The sequence below is a fragment of the Rhinolophus sinicus genome, chromosome 17, assembly GCF_057876585.1.
Source record: "Rhinolophus sinicus isolate RSI-liver-muscle chromosome 17, RSI-T2T, whole genome shotgun sequence".
Lineage (NCBI taxonomy): Eukaryota > Metazoa > Chordata > Mammalia > Chiroptera > Rhinolophidae > Rhinolophus > Rhinolophus sinicus.
The window spans coordinates 4,218,991-4,235,298 of record NC_142517.1 but is presented as its reverse complement, the minus strand read 5'-3'; the positions used below and the strand labels follow the sequence as shown (position 1 = coordinate 4,235,298).

The 16,308-nt window shown below is 40.5% G+C and overlaps 1 protein-coding gene across 2 annotated transcripts in view; it reads right to left on the bottom strand.

Moving 5' to 3' along the window:
- DSCAM (DS cell adhesion molecule) overlaps positions 1-16,308 on the bottom strand; it is a 639,055-nt gene that overhangs the window by 490,673 nt on the left and 132,074 nt on the right. The window lies entirely within an intron of this gene.

The window sequence follows — 16,308 nt, the reverse complement described above, 5'->3', positions numbered from 1 at the left end:
ACGCCCCACACTCCGGCCACTCAATGCCTGGTCCATGGAAACGCTCAGTAAACACTCATCCAATAAATCACTCAGTGAATGCCATGGTATGCCATAGCAATGGACTGTATGTGCAGTCCTCTCTCTCTTAAAGCAAAGAACTTTGGTGGCATTGACTTTGGATGTGAAGACATGGAGGGAAGGATATCAAGATGGTGGTTACGCACACTGAAGCTCCATTCCCTGAATATCTCAGGCCACCCATTGCTGTGGCCCAAAGCCACAGACTTTCCAGCATCCATTTGGTAAACATCTCTCCTAGTTCACAGCTGCCTGAGGACCAGCTGCAGACCACAGGTACTTGTGCAGTAGGCAGATTCTCCTCAGTGGGGAAATTCAATTATCCAGTAGTGATCCGGGGAGACCAACCACACTTAGAAAAATGCCACATAAGGACACAAGAGGCTTTTCTCCTGTCCCTGTCCCTTCACCCCTATGCTATGGATGCCCAAGGAAAAGTGCTCTAATTATGAGGATGATGATACTCGCACCGTGCGTGACAAGCCCCAATATGAGTACTTTCCATGTGACGTCCCATTTAGTCCAAACAACAACCATAGAAAATGGGTGGTATCAGCAACATCATCTTCCAGAAGAGGAAACCTAGGGGCAGAGGGGCTAAGTAACTGCCCAGATGTGGTGGAGTCCAGGTGCCAAGCAATTGCACTCTGCCCCTGCCCATTGTCACCTACATTTCCTCTCCCTGCAGGTACAATGGCTTCTGCACACCGTGGGGACAGCCAGGTCTCCATTTGGGTGCTTCATTTTATAGGAACAGAAAAGTCCCTGGTGAGTGTTTTCCTGTCCCTTTTGTTCTTGAAGGCTTTACGCCCTCAGCTCTCAGGCCCCGGGACCCTGTCCCTCTGTTTCCCCAGCCAACTGCAGTTCTGCAGCGCTAGTTGTCACTAGGACTAAGCAACAGACACAAAAACAAGCGAAACATCCCAGGAATCAGAAACAAGGGCGCCACAGACTCTTTCAAAGTGATGCGTAGCAAGGTATAAGAGTTGCCAAAAGCTCATGGCCGGTTAAGTCTCTTTTTAACTTAATGTTTTCCTATTAACTGGCTTCCCTATGTGAAAATTAATAAAGGAAACCTCAAGTGAAATTGGAGTCAGGAAGGCCCGCAGAGGGAGCTATCATGCTCTAGCACTGTCCTCAATTACCCCAAACAGGAAGATGTCCTCAGTTACAGCGTCAGTTTATTCCCTTACAGACTATAACAGAAGACAGGGACTTCACACTCCCAAGCAGGAAGTGCAACCTCCTAATTGCTCCTGAAGGAGGAAGGAGGATTTTCTTTGTGTCCAGCAACAAGCCCAGACAATGGAAATGCAGCAGCTCAGCCAATGAGAAGCCATCATCATCTGAACTCTTACTTTCCCTCAGTAAACTTTCATTTTTTCTTGCCAATGACTTCTCTGTCTGGCCCTCCTTTCTATAAAAGGCTTCCATCTTGTATAACCCATAAGAGTATCTCTCTTGTTTGTCCGATGAGATGCTGCCCAATTGATGAATCTTTTAATAAAGCCAATTAGATCTCCAAATTTACTCAGTTGAATTTTATTTTTAGCTCTTGGTTGGCCTTATTATTTTATCCCTGACATTAGTGAACAGCAGGTGTTACGAGAGGGACACTGCACAGCCTTGCGAAGCTCTTAGAGACCAACATATCATTAAAGACCACTTCATGTGGTCACCCCCAAAGCTACAGGCAGTGGATTATCTTGCTGCCCCTGCACCTCCTGGAGAAGAGGGTCCATGGAGGAAAATGTTTCCCAACATGTATAACAGGAACCTGGTTAGGAGGATAAAACCACATGAGAACCACATCCTGCGTGAGTTTTATAATGCAGTAAAAATAATACCTCATAAAATAGCCAGAAAGCGCTTTCTGCTCAGGTGGAAAAATGCGTGTTGTCCTCCCACCTTTACCTACCTTTACCTGAGGTCATGCTTCTCTGAAAGCCTGTCATGGGCTTGGCAGCTAATGGACAGTATCTGAAAAAGCAGTCCTTAGCAAGAGAAGCGTATTTTCATCCTGAAGAGTATTTTCTTTTAAAGCCTTGATTCCTATTTTTATTTAAACGTGCTATCAAAAAATAAATGCTTGTTTAACTTGCTGAGGGTTTGTTGAAACTACATGTTCACAGTGTGTATCTGTGACCCTCCAACTTCAGTCCCTCAGAGGCTACCATCGATTCTTGCCCCTCCATTTTGAAATGTATATGTTTGTTTTTCTTCCTACTTTATCCTATTTGTCTTTCTGTCTATCTATCATCTACCTACCTATCTCTATCTATCTATCTATCTATCTATCTATCTATCTATCTATCTATCACATATCTATCTATCTATCTATCTATCTATCTATCTATCTATCTATCTATAAATATATATCTATACTCTACCTCCTAATATTATCTGTCATCATCTATCATAGATATAAACTGATTTGTTCACTACCTTCCTTCCAGTTTTATCTCAGAATACAAGGCCCTTTCGCCCTCCATTAAACCAGGGGCTGGAACACTAGCAAGGGGCACTGGATGAAGTCATGTATAATCCACAATGTCTGAAAAGGATCAACCACTCCATTCCCTTGCCCGGCGAGCCTATCTCTGATCACTGGTCACTGTGCTGGTGCTCTTACGGTCGTTTCCCCCAACCTTCCTTGCACCCCTGAAAGACACTGGTATGCATCCAAATATCAGCAGTGGATTTAGTTACACAGGGTGACAAACAAGAGCCAGTCATGCCTGTCCAGGACAGTGGTCTTCAGCACTGGGAGCACATTAAACTCACATGGACAGCTTTTGAAAATAAGTCAATCTCAGGCCAATGAAAGTGAATCTCTAAGAACAGGACATCAGTTTTCATACAAATCCATCCAGGTGGCTAGAATGTACAGGCAGGACCAGGAGCCTACAGTCTTGCCATTCATAAAGTAGCCATGGTCCAGAAGATTCTGCAACACCTGGGAGCTCATTAGAAATTCAGAGTCTCAGGCCCTCCCCTGAACTACTGAATCAGAATCTGTTTTAACAGGACCCCTTGGCAATCCACGTGCACATTTAAGAAACACTGTTCTAGGAGATTAAAAGACGAAATTTTATCTATTAAGTTAATAGGATGGATTACAGTTAGGCTGCCTACCATGTCATTGTCAGACTAACACATACCAACTGTGTGTAAGATGCAGATCACCCAGACCACCTGGAGACGCCAGCAGACCCTACTTTCTTTCTTTAGATAACCCCACCAAAAGCTTGTGATTGGGAAAAAGTAAAGTTCAAAAACTGGGGCTCAGATAAGACAAAAACTGTGGTGGGGAGTAAATACTAGTGAGCTCAGAAGTAGTTATATCTCCTCCCCCCCAATGCACACCAGGTTGTAAATTCCTCGAGTGCAGGAACTCTTTCTGTCCTATTCACAGCTAGATGCACAAAGCCAAGCACAGGGCTTGCACACAGTAGGTGCTCACTAAGGGGTTATTGCGTAATTTAGTGTCCTGAACAGAGGACAGCTCTGTTACTCATTTATTTTGAGACAATGGACAAATCTCTCCATGTTTCAGTTTCCCACTGTTTTCCTGTATAGGATCCGCTTATTCACTCTCAGATACAAAATGCTGAGCTGCTGAAAGCTCTCTGATAAGTGATATGTGGCAAACAGACTCCAGGAAGGATCTCTGTGTCTACAAGCATTGTATGATTGGCTGAGGGTCTTCTATACACGACATGCCCAGGTGGCAATTCGTACAGACATCTTCTGCATGCACTCATTAAACAGATATTCACTGAGTTTACACCACGTGCCGACTACTCTTCTAGACATAACAAAACAGGTCAAACAGATCCTTGCTTTCTTGCATCTTAGATCCCAGTTATATGTCATTCAGACAACCACAATGTTCAAAAACATTAAGGCTGGCGAAGTTATCATCATATTTTTCCGCATATGTTATTACAATTTTTAAGTCTACAATTTACTTGTTTCTCATTTTCTAAGGGCTGCCTTTTTTTTCTTTTAACATATGGCTATAATTTTTTTTAAAAATCCAAATTCAATGCCATCAACATTCTTTTAAAAAGTACTAGGAAGAAATATTCTTACAATGATTTGTGAAGCTGTTTGTAAAATACAATGTCACACATATGAAACTATTTAAAGTTAATTTATCTAAGATCTTTATCTATGAACAAAGTCAATTTTCCCATGTAGTTATTTAAAGGGAAAAGATGTTATAATTTTTTAATTGTGGTAAAATACATACACTATAAAACTTACCATCTTAACCATTTTTAAGAGTAAACTCAGTAGTGTTAAGTATATTCACATGTGCAACCAATCTCTAGAGCATTTTTGTTTTATAAAACTGAAATTCTACACCCATCAGATAACAACTGCCCATTTCCCCTCCACCCAACCCTTGACATCCCCCATTTTACTCTCCATGTCTATAAATGTGACTATTCTAGGGACCTCACCTAAATGGAATCATACAGTATTTATATTTTTGTGCCCGGTTTATTTCACTCAGTATAATGTCCTCAAGGTTCATCCTTGTTGTAGCAAGTGTCAAATTTTCTTTCTTTTTAAGACTCAGTAGTATTCTTTTGCATGGATATACCACATTCTGTCTACCCACTCATCTCTCAATGAACATTTGGGTCGCTTCTATCTTTGGCTGTTGTGACTAATGCTATGAATGTGGGTGTACAAATATTTCCTCAACAACTGATTTTTTTAATTTGTCTCCAGTTGCTTTTGAATAGGTGACTCAGAATTCCTTAAAACAGAATCAATTAGAACAAATAGAAAACAAGTCAAATATATACATATTTGTACCTTGTATAAGAGAATATATAGCTTGTAACTTGTACAAGAGAAAATATGTGGTCTTCATCAAATAGAAAACAAATCCTGATTTAAAAGTGAAAACTAAGAAGAATGGAAGAACGTTATAGTGCACTACGAACGGAACAAGTTGAAAAGGACACAATTTGTGACCACGATCTAATTAGAAACATGACCACAAAGTTTCTCCCAAGAAAATCGATATTGTCTTTGACCACATTTACTTTCTTAGAGAGATATCGAAGTTAATTTTCCTCACTTTTTATTTTAGAAGATAATGTATGCACTGTCCTCAATGCAGGAATATCTGGAGAGAGATCAAAGAGAGCAAAGAAAATGACCCAAAGGTTGGACAGTATAAAACTTACAAAGAGAGGGTAAAAGAATTTCTTCCAAAGAAGAAACAGCTGAGACTAGTCTGGAAGAACTAAAGTCTCCACATAATAAACAAGAATGAGGAAGGGGGTGACTTTGGGCTGAGTAGAGAATAGCTTGAACTTATAAAGATGAATTAAAGTTAGACAACTTGGAAGTTCTACAGAAATTACACCTAGAAGAGTAAGAAGAACATAGGCAGTACTTCTCCAGGAAACCACATTCAGACAAGAGAGAAAGTGTGCTCTTGACCTTTTCACACTTAGTTTAAATAACTAAACAAGATTAAACAGCAAATAATTGTGAAATGTCAGCTGTCCTATCCAGAGATCTTTCAGGTGGGGCAGTTGAGAAGAGAGGCCCTTATCTTCTCAAATGCCTAAACCATTCACTTTCCTTTATCTGGACTAACCCGAAATTGGTCAGTGGGAATATATCGTAGTGCAGTCAGTGGTGAGGCAGTCTGGGTAAGTCAGATAAAACCCAGGATGAAACACAGGAAAACTGCGTGAGCAAAGCGAGGCCCAGTGTCTTGTGAAAGTATGTGCAAAGCCAGCTTCAGAAAGATATCTTTAGTGAGCTGAAAGGTTAATAGGACTCCTCTCCCAACCCCCCAAAGAAAAGAGTTCCTAAAGGGCTTTGCCTCGTATCAAAGCTATTCAAATCCTGATTAATAAAATTACATAATACAGTTTCTCCACCTACTCATGGTACCACCATCCACCGAATTCCTTAGCCCAAACACCTGAGTCACCCTGGATGACAATCTTTCTGTTACTCCACATATCCAATCTATCAGCCGACATATCAAATCTTCCCCAAACATTTCCCAAATCTGTCCTTTTCTCTATCCTCATATCTACTACTCCAGTCAAGTCTCTACCATGTCTCCTCACCACTCATTCAATAATACATTTGCTGCCACTCCCCACCGTTCTCCATACAGCGACCATGGTTACATCACCCCTGGCCCAAGATTCAACAGCTTTTCATAGCTTTTCATTATCCCTACAAACAAATCCGAACTCCTCCAGTAGGCCCAGAAGGCCCTCCCACCTCTCAGCCCTCCCTCTCCAAGCTCCTTCCTCTTTGGGGTTTTGTACCACCTGAGGACCCACGCATGGTCGCTTCCCTCTTGCTGTTCCATCCTGGCATGACTACACATCCTCTCCTGCCCACTCCACACCTGGCTATTCTGGAGCTGGTCATGATGCTGTTTGCTTTATAGCAGTAGTGATAAAAATGATGCCCGAAAAGTACGAAATAAAATCAGAATCCAATAAAACCAGAGACATCTATAAAGCAGATTCTAGAAAAATAAAATTTTCAGATTTGTTCTACCCATAAGCGGTGTCTGGTGCTATGAAAACACCTAGGCCATACTTAATCTTTAGTCATTGAACCTAAGGCTTAAAAGAACACTGCTTTTATATAAATCAGCTTTAGTTGCCTTAAATTCTAAGGTAGTCTTTTCCAAATTGTATTCTAAGGACTATCATGGAAGGTCTTGGAAAATAAAAGTAAATAAAAATTGCCACAATCACTTAAGGATTCGTGGTGTGGGGTCCTTTAGTAAAAAACTGTGCGGCTATTGTTTCACATATCCTTTCCTAAATTTTCTGAGCCCAGAATCCACATGACATCGTTCCTATCTGTTTAACCTCTCCATGGATACAGCTTAGAAAATCTGATGGAAAACATACCATCTTATAAACCGAGAAGGAACACTTCACTTACAGAAGCATCACTACTTTTCAAGGACAATCTTCTTTATGCTTCTAGTCTTGTCCCAGAATTTCAGAGCTCATAACCAGCAGGGAAACAACACTTCACTGAGTATGTCATTAATTTTTAAAATGTGACATTCATAATCTGCCTATTCCTGGTTTGATGAGGTGCCAATTGTTCTTGTTGAACCGTGTACTCTGAAGCTTCAAATGAAAAAATACCACGGTTTCTTATACAGGTGTATTTTCCTCAACTTTTCATTATAGAATATTTTAAATGTACACAAAAACCAGTGTAATGAACATCTCTGTACCAATCACCCATTTCAACAGGATTAAGCCTCGCTGCACACTGCCCCCTCGTACTAGATTAACTTGAAGCAAATCCCAGATATCATCAAGGTATTATTTTAAGAACTAAATGCCAATTAATGTTTGCGACTAAGACCAAAGAAGCCACAACTCTCACCCCAACATTTATACAAACAGAAATATATACACACACAAAATGTACACTTATTAACACAAATAATTGCAGGTGCTTTTGATTTGAGCCTGGCGTCCCTGAATTCATAGGAATTCAGGCAGAGAAAGGCGTGTTAGTGGGTCTCTCTTGTGTTCAGTTACTGCTGATAAGGGCTCACTGTGATACAATATTTTTCCAGACCACAAGGACTAACATGGTGGCACACTTGTGACTGTCAGATCAGTCGGATCCACACAAACCTGTCAACCAAAGCAGGTCAGCAGGCTAGAGCAGAGAAGAAAAGAAAAATCAATAAATCCCTGAATTTATCATGCAGCCGTGAGAAAGAACATGGGCGTGGAGAATGAAATAGATACATGTGGCCTCTTTGCTTTTCCTTTCTTCCAGTTTTTTCATGCATTTCCATCTGACATTCCGTCCCTCATAGGATTCTATAGCCGAGTTCAGAAAACGGTCCTTCATTTATAGTTTCTGTCCCACCTAATTCTTTTTCAAAAGGATTTGAGACAGAAGATAAAGGAGTCAACAGTAAATCCAAAGGAAAAGAGCATTCTAAATTGTTCTGTTCCCACCAGTCTTTAAATTCTGGTCACATCTGATAGCTACTAGTAAACAAATAAACTTCTCTATAAAACTGGATTTTACATTCTATGTAATAACCTGACATACACAAAGAATCTTCCCGAACCTTTCCGTAGGTTCTAACCTCGTCACTTTGAATATCCGTACGGTCACATACGAAGTTGAAAATGTTTGGCCCCCATGCTGCCTCAATCTAACAGACCTTCCCAATCAGAAACATCCAGAACTGTAGGCCTTCCTATTCTACTTCTGAATAACTATTTCACAAGGGGACAGATAACAGATCTTAAATCAATAGTAAAAGTAGTAAAAACTAGCTTAATAATAGCTCCTGAATTTAATATACAAGCAACAGTGGATATTGTTTTCCTATGTACACCAGCAAACAGGTATACAATGTGAAACTAACTATCTGTGATGAAAGTGCAACAAATATATTTTTTTAAATACATGAAAGTAATTTTTGACCTTCATTATTTTTCTTCAATAGATAATAATTATGCATGTACTTAACCATCAACAAAAAAATCTTTTGAAAAATATCAATATAAAATTAAAGACATTCCAAATAAAGATTTTGGTAATTTTGATAAAAGGAAAGAGAAACATGTATGTATTCTATTCATCTTTTTATCAACAAGTCAAACCCAGTGAAAAGAGCAAGAGATTCCGGGAAATAAACCTGGATTGCTGTGTTCAAGATCATAAATAAATCACGCAAGGAGTGCAATCAAAGTCATTCATCAGGCCCCAAAGAAACCAGAGGTTCTGTGTATCTCATGCCTAAAATCGACTTCAGAGTCTCATAGAAACCTTTTTTTGTGGAATCACTGAAGACGTGACCAGAAATGGTGTGTTTAGCTTTCTTCTTTAGTGAATTCAGCAGAAGAGGAAACAGTTGAAAAGATACCATATATTTGTATATTTTTTTTCTTCGCATAATGGCAGCAGACACAGAATTCAGCCGAAGAGGGAATAATTGGGACATAGATTGGGACACAGACTGACAGGAAATAATGATAATGCAAAGTTTTAAGGTCCTCAGTAATCTTCGTGGATCATTTAAAAATTAACCTCAAAGCTGAGATATACTTTTGTTGAACATTTGATTATTTGTGGTGGGAATTTAGACAATTTTTTTTTAAACTTTATCTTATTAAATTTATTGGGGTGACAATTGTTAGTAAAGTTACATAGGTTTCAGGTATACAATTCTGTATTACATCATCTATAAATCCCATTGTGTGTTCACCACCCAGAGTCAGTTCTCCTTCCATCACCATATATTGGTCCCCCGTTACCCTCATCTCCCACCCCCCACCCCCCACCCCCCTTACCCTCTGGTAACCACTAAACTATTGTCTGTGTCTATGAGTTTCTGTTTCTCATTTGTTTGTCTTGTTCTTTTGTTGTTTTTGGTTTATATACCACATATCAGTGAAATCATACGGTTCTCTGCTTTTTCTGTCTGACTTATTTCGCTCAGCATTACTCTCTCAAGATCCATCCATGTTGTCACAAATGTTCCTATATCATCTTTTCTTACCGCCGAATAGTATTCCATTGTGTGTATATACCACAACTTCTTTATCCATTCATCTATCGAAGGACATTTTGGTTGTTTCCATGTCTTGGCCACCGTAAACAAAGCTGCAATGAACATTGGAGCACACGTGTCTTTATCTCTGAATGTTTTCAGATGTTTTGGGTAGATACCCAGGAGAGGGATTGCTGGGTCATATGGCAATTCTATTCGTAATAGAATTATGAATAGACAATTTTTTTTAAAACACTGAACCCTAGAATAGTTGTCTAAAGAACAAATTACTTAACTTGGAAATCGGAGCTCTAAAAACATGTCCCGTACATCCAGATGGTGCGTGCTCTGGCTTCTCGTGGAGGGCTCAAGCCTGGCTGCATTCCCTTCCGGGAAGTGGCCCTCCACAATTTCAAGTTTGTTTGGCTTTCTCAATCATAGGGCTTCAATTCAAATAGATGACAATGCCAAGAATTTAAAAAAATCTCACCATCTAATTAGGGAGAGAGAAACTCTCTGGCCTTTTTTCCCGAACACCATTTGTAGTTTGAAAATGAAGTCTTTTTGTGAAAACCCCTTACTTTCCCTGGTACAAGAACAATTGTAGTGGAACTTATTGGCACAATGCAATGAGCACAGAGAGAAAACAAATGTATGTGTGGCGAGCAAATAAAGCAAGAACTGATAGATGGGAAAAGGGGTGAAGCTGAAGATTTCAATACGAAAGTTACTTCAAACAAACAAACAAACAAACAAACAAAAGACACTTCCCAAGCTCTATAACAGAGGGCTTAACCTGGTATGAACTGCAGTTCATCTAAGTGATGGGTGACAAGTTGAAGGGACGCTGAAAGAGCCTGACATTCATGCAGGTTGTGGTGCTTATGTGTTTTTCTGGGGATCGGCTGTCCCATAGTTTCTTTACCTCCTCAGCACACACATCCCTGGTCAAAAAAAGTCAAGAAACATTCATCTAAGGACATTTCCACCTATAAAGGTAAGTATAGATATAGACATAGATATAGACATAGATATAGACATAGACATAGACACAGACACAGACACAGACACAGACACAGACACAGACACAGACACAGACACAGACACAGACACAGATATAGATATAGATATAGATATAGATATAGATGTAAATATATACCATGTTTCCTCGAAAATAAGACCTAGCCAAACAATCAGCCGTAATGTGTCTTTTGGACCAAAAATTAATACAAGACCCGGTCTTATATAACATAATGTAATATAATACTGGGTCTTATATTAATTTTTGCTCCAAAAGATGCATTAGAGCTGATTGTCCGCCTAAGTCTTTTTTGGGGGGAAACACGGGAGATATAGACATAGAGATAGAGATAAAGATAGAGATAGAGATATAGAGATAGAGATATAGATGATATAGATATAGATATATCTCCCAGAAACTACAGATAAACATTCCAGGATATAAGGCATATTGCTTGCATCAAAATGCACTTTAAATATTTGCTATTGAAATAAAACTCAGAAACTCAGAATTTTAAGTCTATTTCAAAATGTTTCATTTTGAGAAGTGCAATTTTCAATAAACGTCTTTTAAACCAATAGTTAAAAGTACCCCATCAGTCTTTACAGTTTCCTCAATACAGCAAGCCGATTGATTTTAAATGTTATGTTCACGTGCCTCTATTTCACGTGGGTCCTTTTTAAAGGGGTCACAAAATAATCAATGGCAACTTTGATAACAACGCTTTATGCATTGTCAGTGCTTAAATGACAGAAACGAAGGCATTTTTAAATTCGTACTGCATAAACAGCCACCACAAAATTCCAGGTTTGAGTCACCATTTTGAGACTCACTGCCCAGGAGACTATCTTCATCCATCAAATTATTATCCAAGGCTATCTGATCTGTGACAGAGATGGGTGGATGCTCCAGGCAGCAGCCCCATCCTCCTCCAGGCCCACGTGGGGGCGCCCACCAGCTAGGCAGCCGCCATTCTTGCTGTCCACCATGTGACCTTTTCAGGGTGCCACCATCCAGATCAGGAAGATATTCCAGGGCTCTAACCAACAGAAATTCTACAGCTTTTAGATGCAGTTTCAGAAGTTAGTGGAGCACACTGGTCCCTACTTGAAACAGGCACACCCACGTACAAAAGCCACACATACAGAGGTGATACTCTGTGTTTACTGAGTGAGTGACTGTGTGTACATCTCCCCTTAGATAATGGGGAAAAGTAAAGTCTCATCTCAGACACAGGGGCTTAGCCGTGGACCAGTGCTTCAGGAAGTGCTATAAAACACCACTAAAGGTCTTGGCATATATGGATTTCCCTTGACTTATCCACCCACCCATCTTCACTGCTGTATTTTAACAAGTGCTGCAGCATACAATTGTAAGGAGGTTTTAAAAATAAAATCATTTCATACAAATCACAGGAGACAGCTTTGGCTTTGGGACTAATAAATATTGGTGATTTGGAGCATCTGTTTCCCTTAGAACAGCATCGTGCTGGGAAAATCAGCTGTGAAATGCCTCTGATTTCCCACCCAGACACTCTGCACTGGAAGGAGAAGTGTGTGTGAAATCATACTTTGGAGTAACAGAAAAAAAATAGGAGAGTGAAAGCTCTTCCTAAAGCATTTAGAATTATGTGAAAGGAAATAGCACCACCATTTTGATGGTGGAAAAGTTGCTTATTCAATATTCCAGAAACATTTATGAGCTCCTACTATATGCCATTATATGTTATACTTAAGGTCAATGGGAAAGGATGATTTTAAATAAAATTAAATAATTTTTATCCTAGATAGTCTATTTTTATTTTTCTCTAGCTGTGCAATATGTTTCAAAAAACATTAAGCGTATTGTCTTCAAACTACAATGAAGTGCCCTAAATATGTCAAATGTCCAGAAGGTTCTGTCTGGCTTGGATCATAGCATACTTGGAAATGTTTTTCTTGTTAAGTAAGTCCCTACTCTAAAGTTATGGCTGTTCTAGGTTGCGTGTCACTCAGTTGACAATTTTTGTTGACACTTAGGCATTTATGCACTGTGGGAGCTGAAAAAAGAATGTTTTTTAAAAAAGGAAAAATCTCTATCATCTAGAGAGGGAGAACTGCAAGATGGGACCCTGGACAAGTTACTGAAGCTCTATGCACCTCAGTTTTCTTATCTGTAAAGTGGGGCCGATGAGAATAAGCACCTATAGGGTTATTGTGAGGTTGTTAGTTATAACTTGACATATGTTGTTAGCTAATTAATAATCCAAATATGTGCAACTGTTTTAATGTAAGTCCAAACCTTTCCTGCAAATGTGTGTTCTGATTTATCTGTGATGGTTAAAGGAAAAAGTAAGATCCTTTCACTCTACTTCATGGCTCATCTTATATCATCCAATTTCTGTTTTAAGAAAAGTAAACACTTAATAAAGTAAGGGAAGAGTTGCTTATTTTTATAAAATCCAATAGACTATTAGTTCAGTAGCATTCTAATGCTCTTACATTGAAATGATAGGATTTCGGGTCATTTACCCAGGACTCCCTTAGCATAGCTCACATTTTAGCAACTCTTCTCAAATGGAATTACTGCTGATTTGACTCCCTAATGAGCTCCACAGGAAGAGCAATTTCTTCCTCATTTGGAATCATGGAGTCCCGAGCACCGGAACACCTTGTCCCCCTCTCCCTTAAAAGAGGGAAACACAGGACTCTGAGGTCAAATAACCGACTGCACCCGAAAACTGTATCGTGTATCAGAAGTGTCAGTACTCACTGTGTCCTCAGCCTGCCTTATACGATAGGTCATGTAGCACTGCAGCAGTAACCCGGCATGTTAAGCCGAGGAGCGAGGTAACATAGGAGTTCAGAAGTTGCAGAATTGGATTCAGAAAGTGAGTTTATATGTGTATTATCTGTATTAGTCAGCTCAGGCTTCCATAACAAAATACCATAGACTGGGCAGCTCAAACAATAGCAATTATTTGCTCACAGCTCTGGAGGCCAGAAGTCCGAGATTAGGGAGCCAACGTGGTTGGGTTCTGGTGAGGTCTCTCTTGCCTTCTTGCTTGTATTCACATGTCTCTCTTCCTCTTCTCATAGGCGACGTTCCTATCAGACTAGGGGCCAACACTTACAACCTCACTCAACCTTGACTACCATCTAAACACCCTATCACCAAGTGCAGTCACACACTGGGGGTCGGGGCTTACGAATTTGGGTGGGGTCCCAATTCAGTCCAGAGCATGATCTGCAAATCCAAACCAAGCAATTTGTCTACAGACCCTGGTGTCTGGGCTCCGGACCTCCTAATTCTGTGCCCATCCTGGCCGCCAGCCCAGTCTGACACAGGGCAGACTGCATCAGCGGAGGGCCAGGCAGCTGGCGGTGCTGGGGCACCACACAGGAACACTTGGGTGGCAGCACTTCTTGCTGAGGCGTTCTGCTTTCTGTGTCCTTCCTTTTAAAAAGTATTTTTATTTAAGGATCTCATTTAATATGCATTTATCAGCTATCTACGATGTGTCCAGCAGGAGAGAGAAAGACGTCAAATACGTTGAGAAGGTCAAAAAGACATTGGAAGGATTTGTTAATGTACTCGCTTAAACAGAGTCCTCCCCAAATTCAGGATCTTCCCAGAACTTCAGAATGAGACCTTACATGGGAGTAGGGTCACTGCAGATGTAATTAGTTGTGATGAGGTCATACTGGATTAGGGTGGGCCCTGATCCAATATGACCAGTGTTCTTATAAGACGAGGAGAAGAGACGCAGACACACAGAGAGGGAAGAGGCCATGTGACAACTGAGGCCATGACTGGAGTGATGCATCTATAAGTTAAGGAACACCAAGGACTGTTGGGACCCCAGAACCTGGGAGAGAGGCTTGTAAGGAACTCTCCCCTGGAATCTTCAGAATCTGAAGTGTCATTACAAGCCCTGATGACACTTTGATCTTGGACTTCTAACCTCTGGAACTGCAATGGAATACATTTCTAGCTATTTTAAGGTGTGGTTAAAGGTATTGTTTTAATGTGTGTTGTTTATCACCTAGCTTGCAATACTTTGGAAGCTAATAGTTACCATCTGGAAAAAAAAAAAAAAGAGTCATGCAAAGGCAAATGCATACTTGGTTGGAGGTGGCAGGATGGCAGCAGGCAGAAGGGAACAAGCAAACCAAGGAGAGAAGACAGATCCAAAGTTAGATCATCTAAATGGAAGTGATGGATGCAGCCCTGGAAAAGGAATGGGATGACCACTGAGAAAGTAGATTGATAGAAGAAGGGGCTGAAGACTGAGTTCTGGGGTGTACTGACATTTCTGAGCTGGAAAGAAAAGACAAGGAAAGAGACAGTGAAGAAATCATCAGAGAGGAGAAAGGATCTGTGTAGTTTGCCAACCAAAGGAAGACAACGGACAGAGGGAGAAGGTCAACTGTGTAGATTCCTTAAGGAAGTCAGCGAGAACTTGCACGGAGAGCTAGCCTTGGGATTTGACATTACGATGTCATGGGTGACCTTGAAAAAGTATTTCAGTGGAAGGTAGGAGGCACAGCCCAAATCAAGAGAGATTAAAAATAGTAGCGGGTATAGACTATTATTTTAATAAGTTTTCTAGGAAAAAAGAAACATAATCAATAAAAACATGCAATAATATGAAAGCTGGCAAAGGGAAAGTTTTCTTTAAAATTGGAGACCTGAGCACCTGTGTCAGAAGAAACACAGTAATCACTAAAGAGATGATGGCAGAACAAGAGGATAGAACCGATGAAACAACGTGCTAGAAAACTCAGGGGAATTGTGACAAGAGCACTGTTTGGGGAGTAGATTGGAAGGAAAAAGGAGCATGTCGTGTGAGAGAAACCATGAACATAAGTACAAGGTTGGAGGGAGGAGGGGTCATCTGAGAGAGTTGGTTTCAGACTCCGCAATGTAAAAAGACAACCTTCTGAAGACTCCAGAGTAGATCCAGGAAGGGCTGGGAATGGGGAATTTAAGATCTCTGAGGAAAAGATTGGCCAAGCCACCTCCAACAACACAAAAGGGATCAGAAGACATATAGAAAGATCTGGAGAAAGAGTGACGAGCAGTTCAGATCAACTGGCGTGAATGGAGGGGAAATGAAATGGTGGCGATGACCTGGGCTCCCGTCTACTGGTGAGAGGGCTACTGAGGAGAGAGGAAGTGTAGGGCGCCAGAAGTTTCACTGCCCTGTCCCATGTGCCCAGCCATAAAGCCTCAAAAGGTTGACAGTCCCTGGGACTCTGCTGGGAGATTGTCTGGCGCTCCTGCCACCAACCCACCTAGTGAGGGACTTTCTAGCCCAGAGCAAAGGAAGCAGCACGAAGAGCCCCATACAATCCACGTCTGTCTCAGGCCTTGACCTTGATTTCACATCGACTTCTTATTCTTTATGCTTAAACATTTTTATATTTAAACTTTATGTTTAAGATTTATGTTTGTAAATCTTACATCCCGCTTTTTTATAGTACGGCATGTTGTCTAAGCAAATTTTGATTCATGACCTCCAATTTTAGCTTGATGACAATGTTAACACTTATCATTATCACTGCCTGATATTATTTTGCGAATGATTGTGTCATTCTCGTCAACATTCCTGCAATGAAACTCCACGATGAATGAGAGAGCAGAAAGTATACCTGGGTCCACATTCTATCTGACTTGGTCGACCATCTGTTTCCTGTGC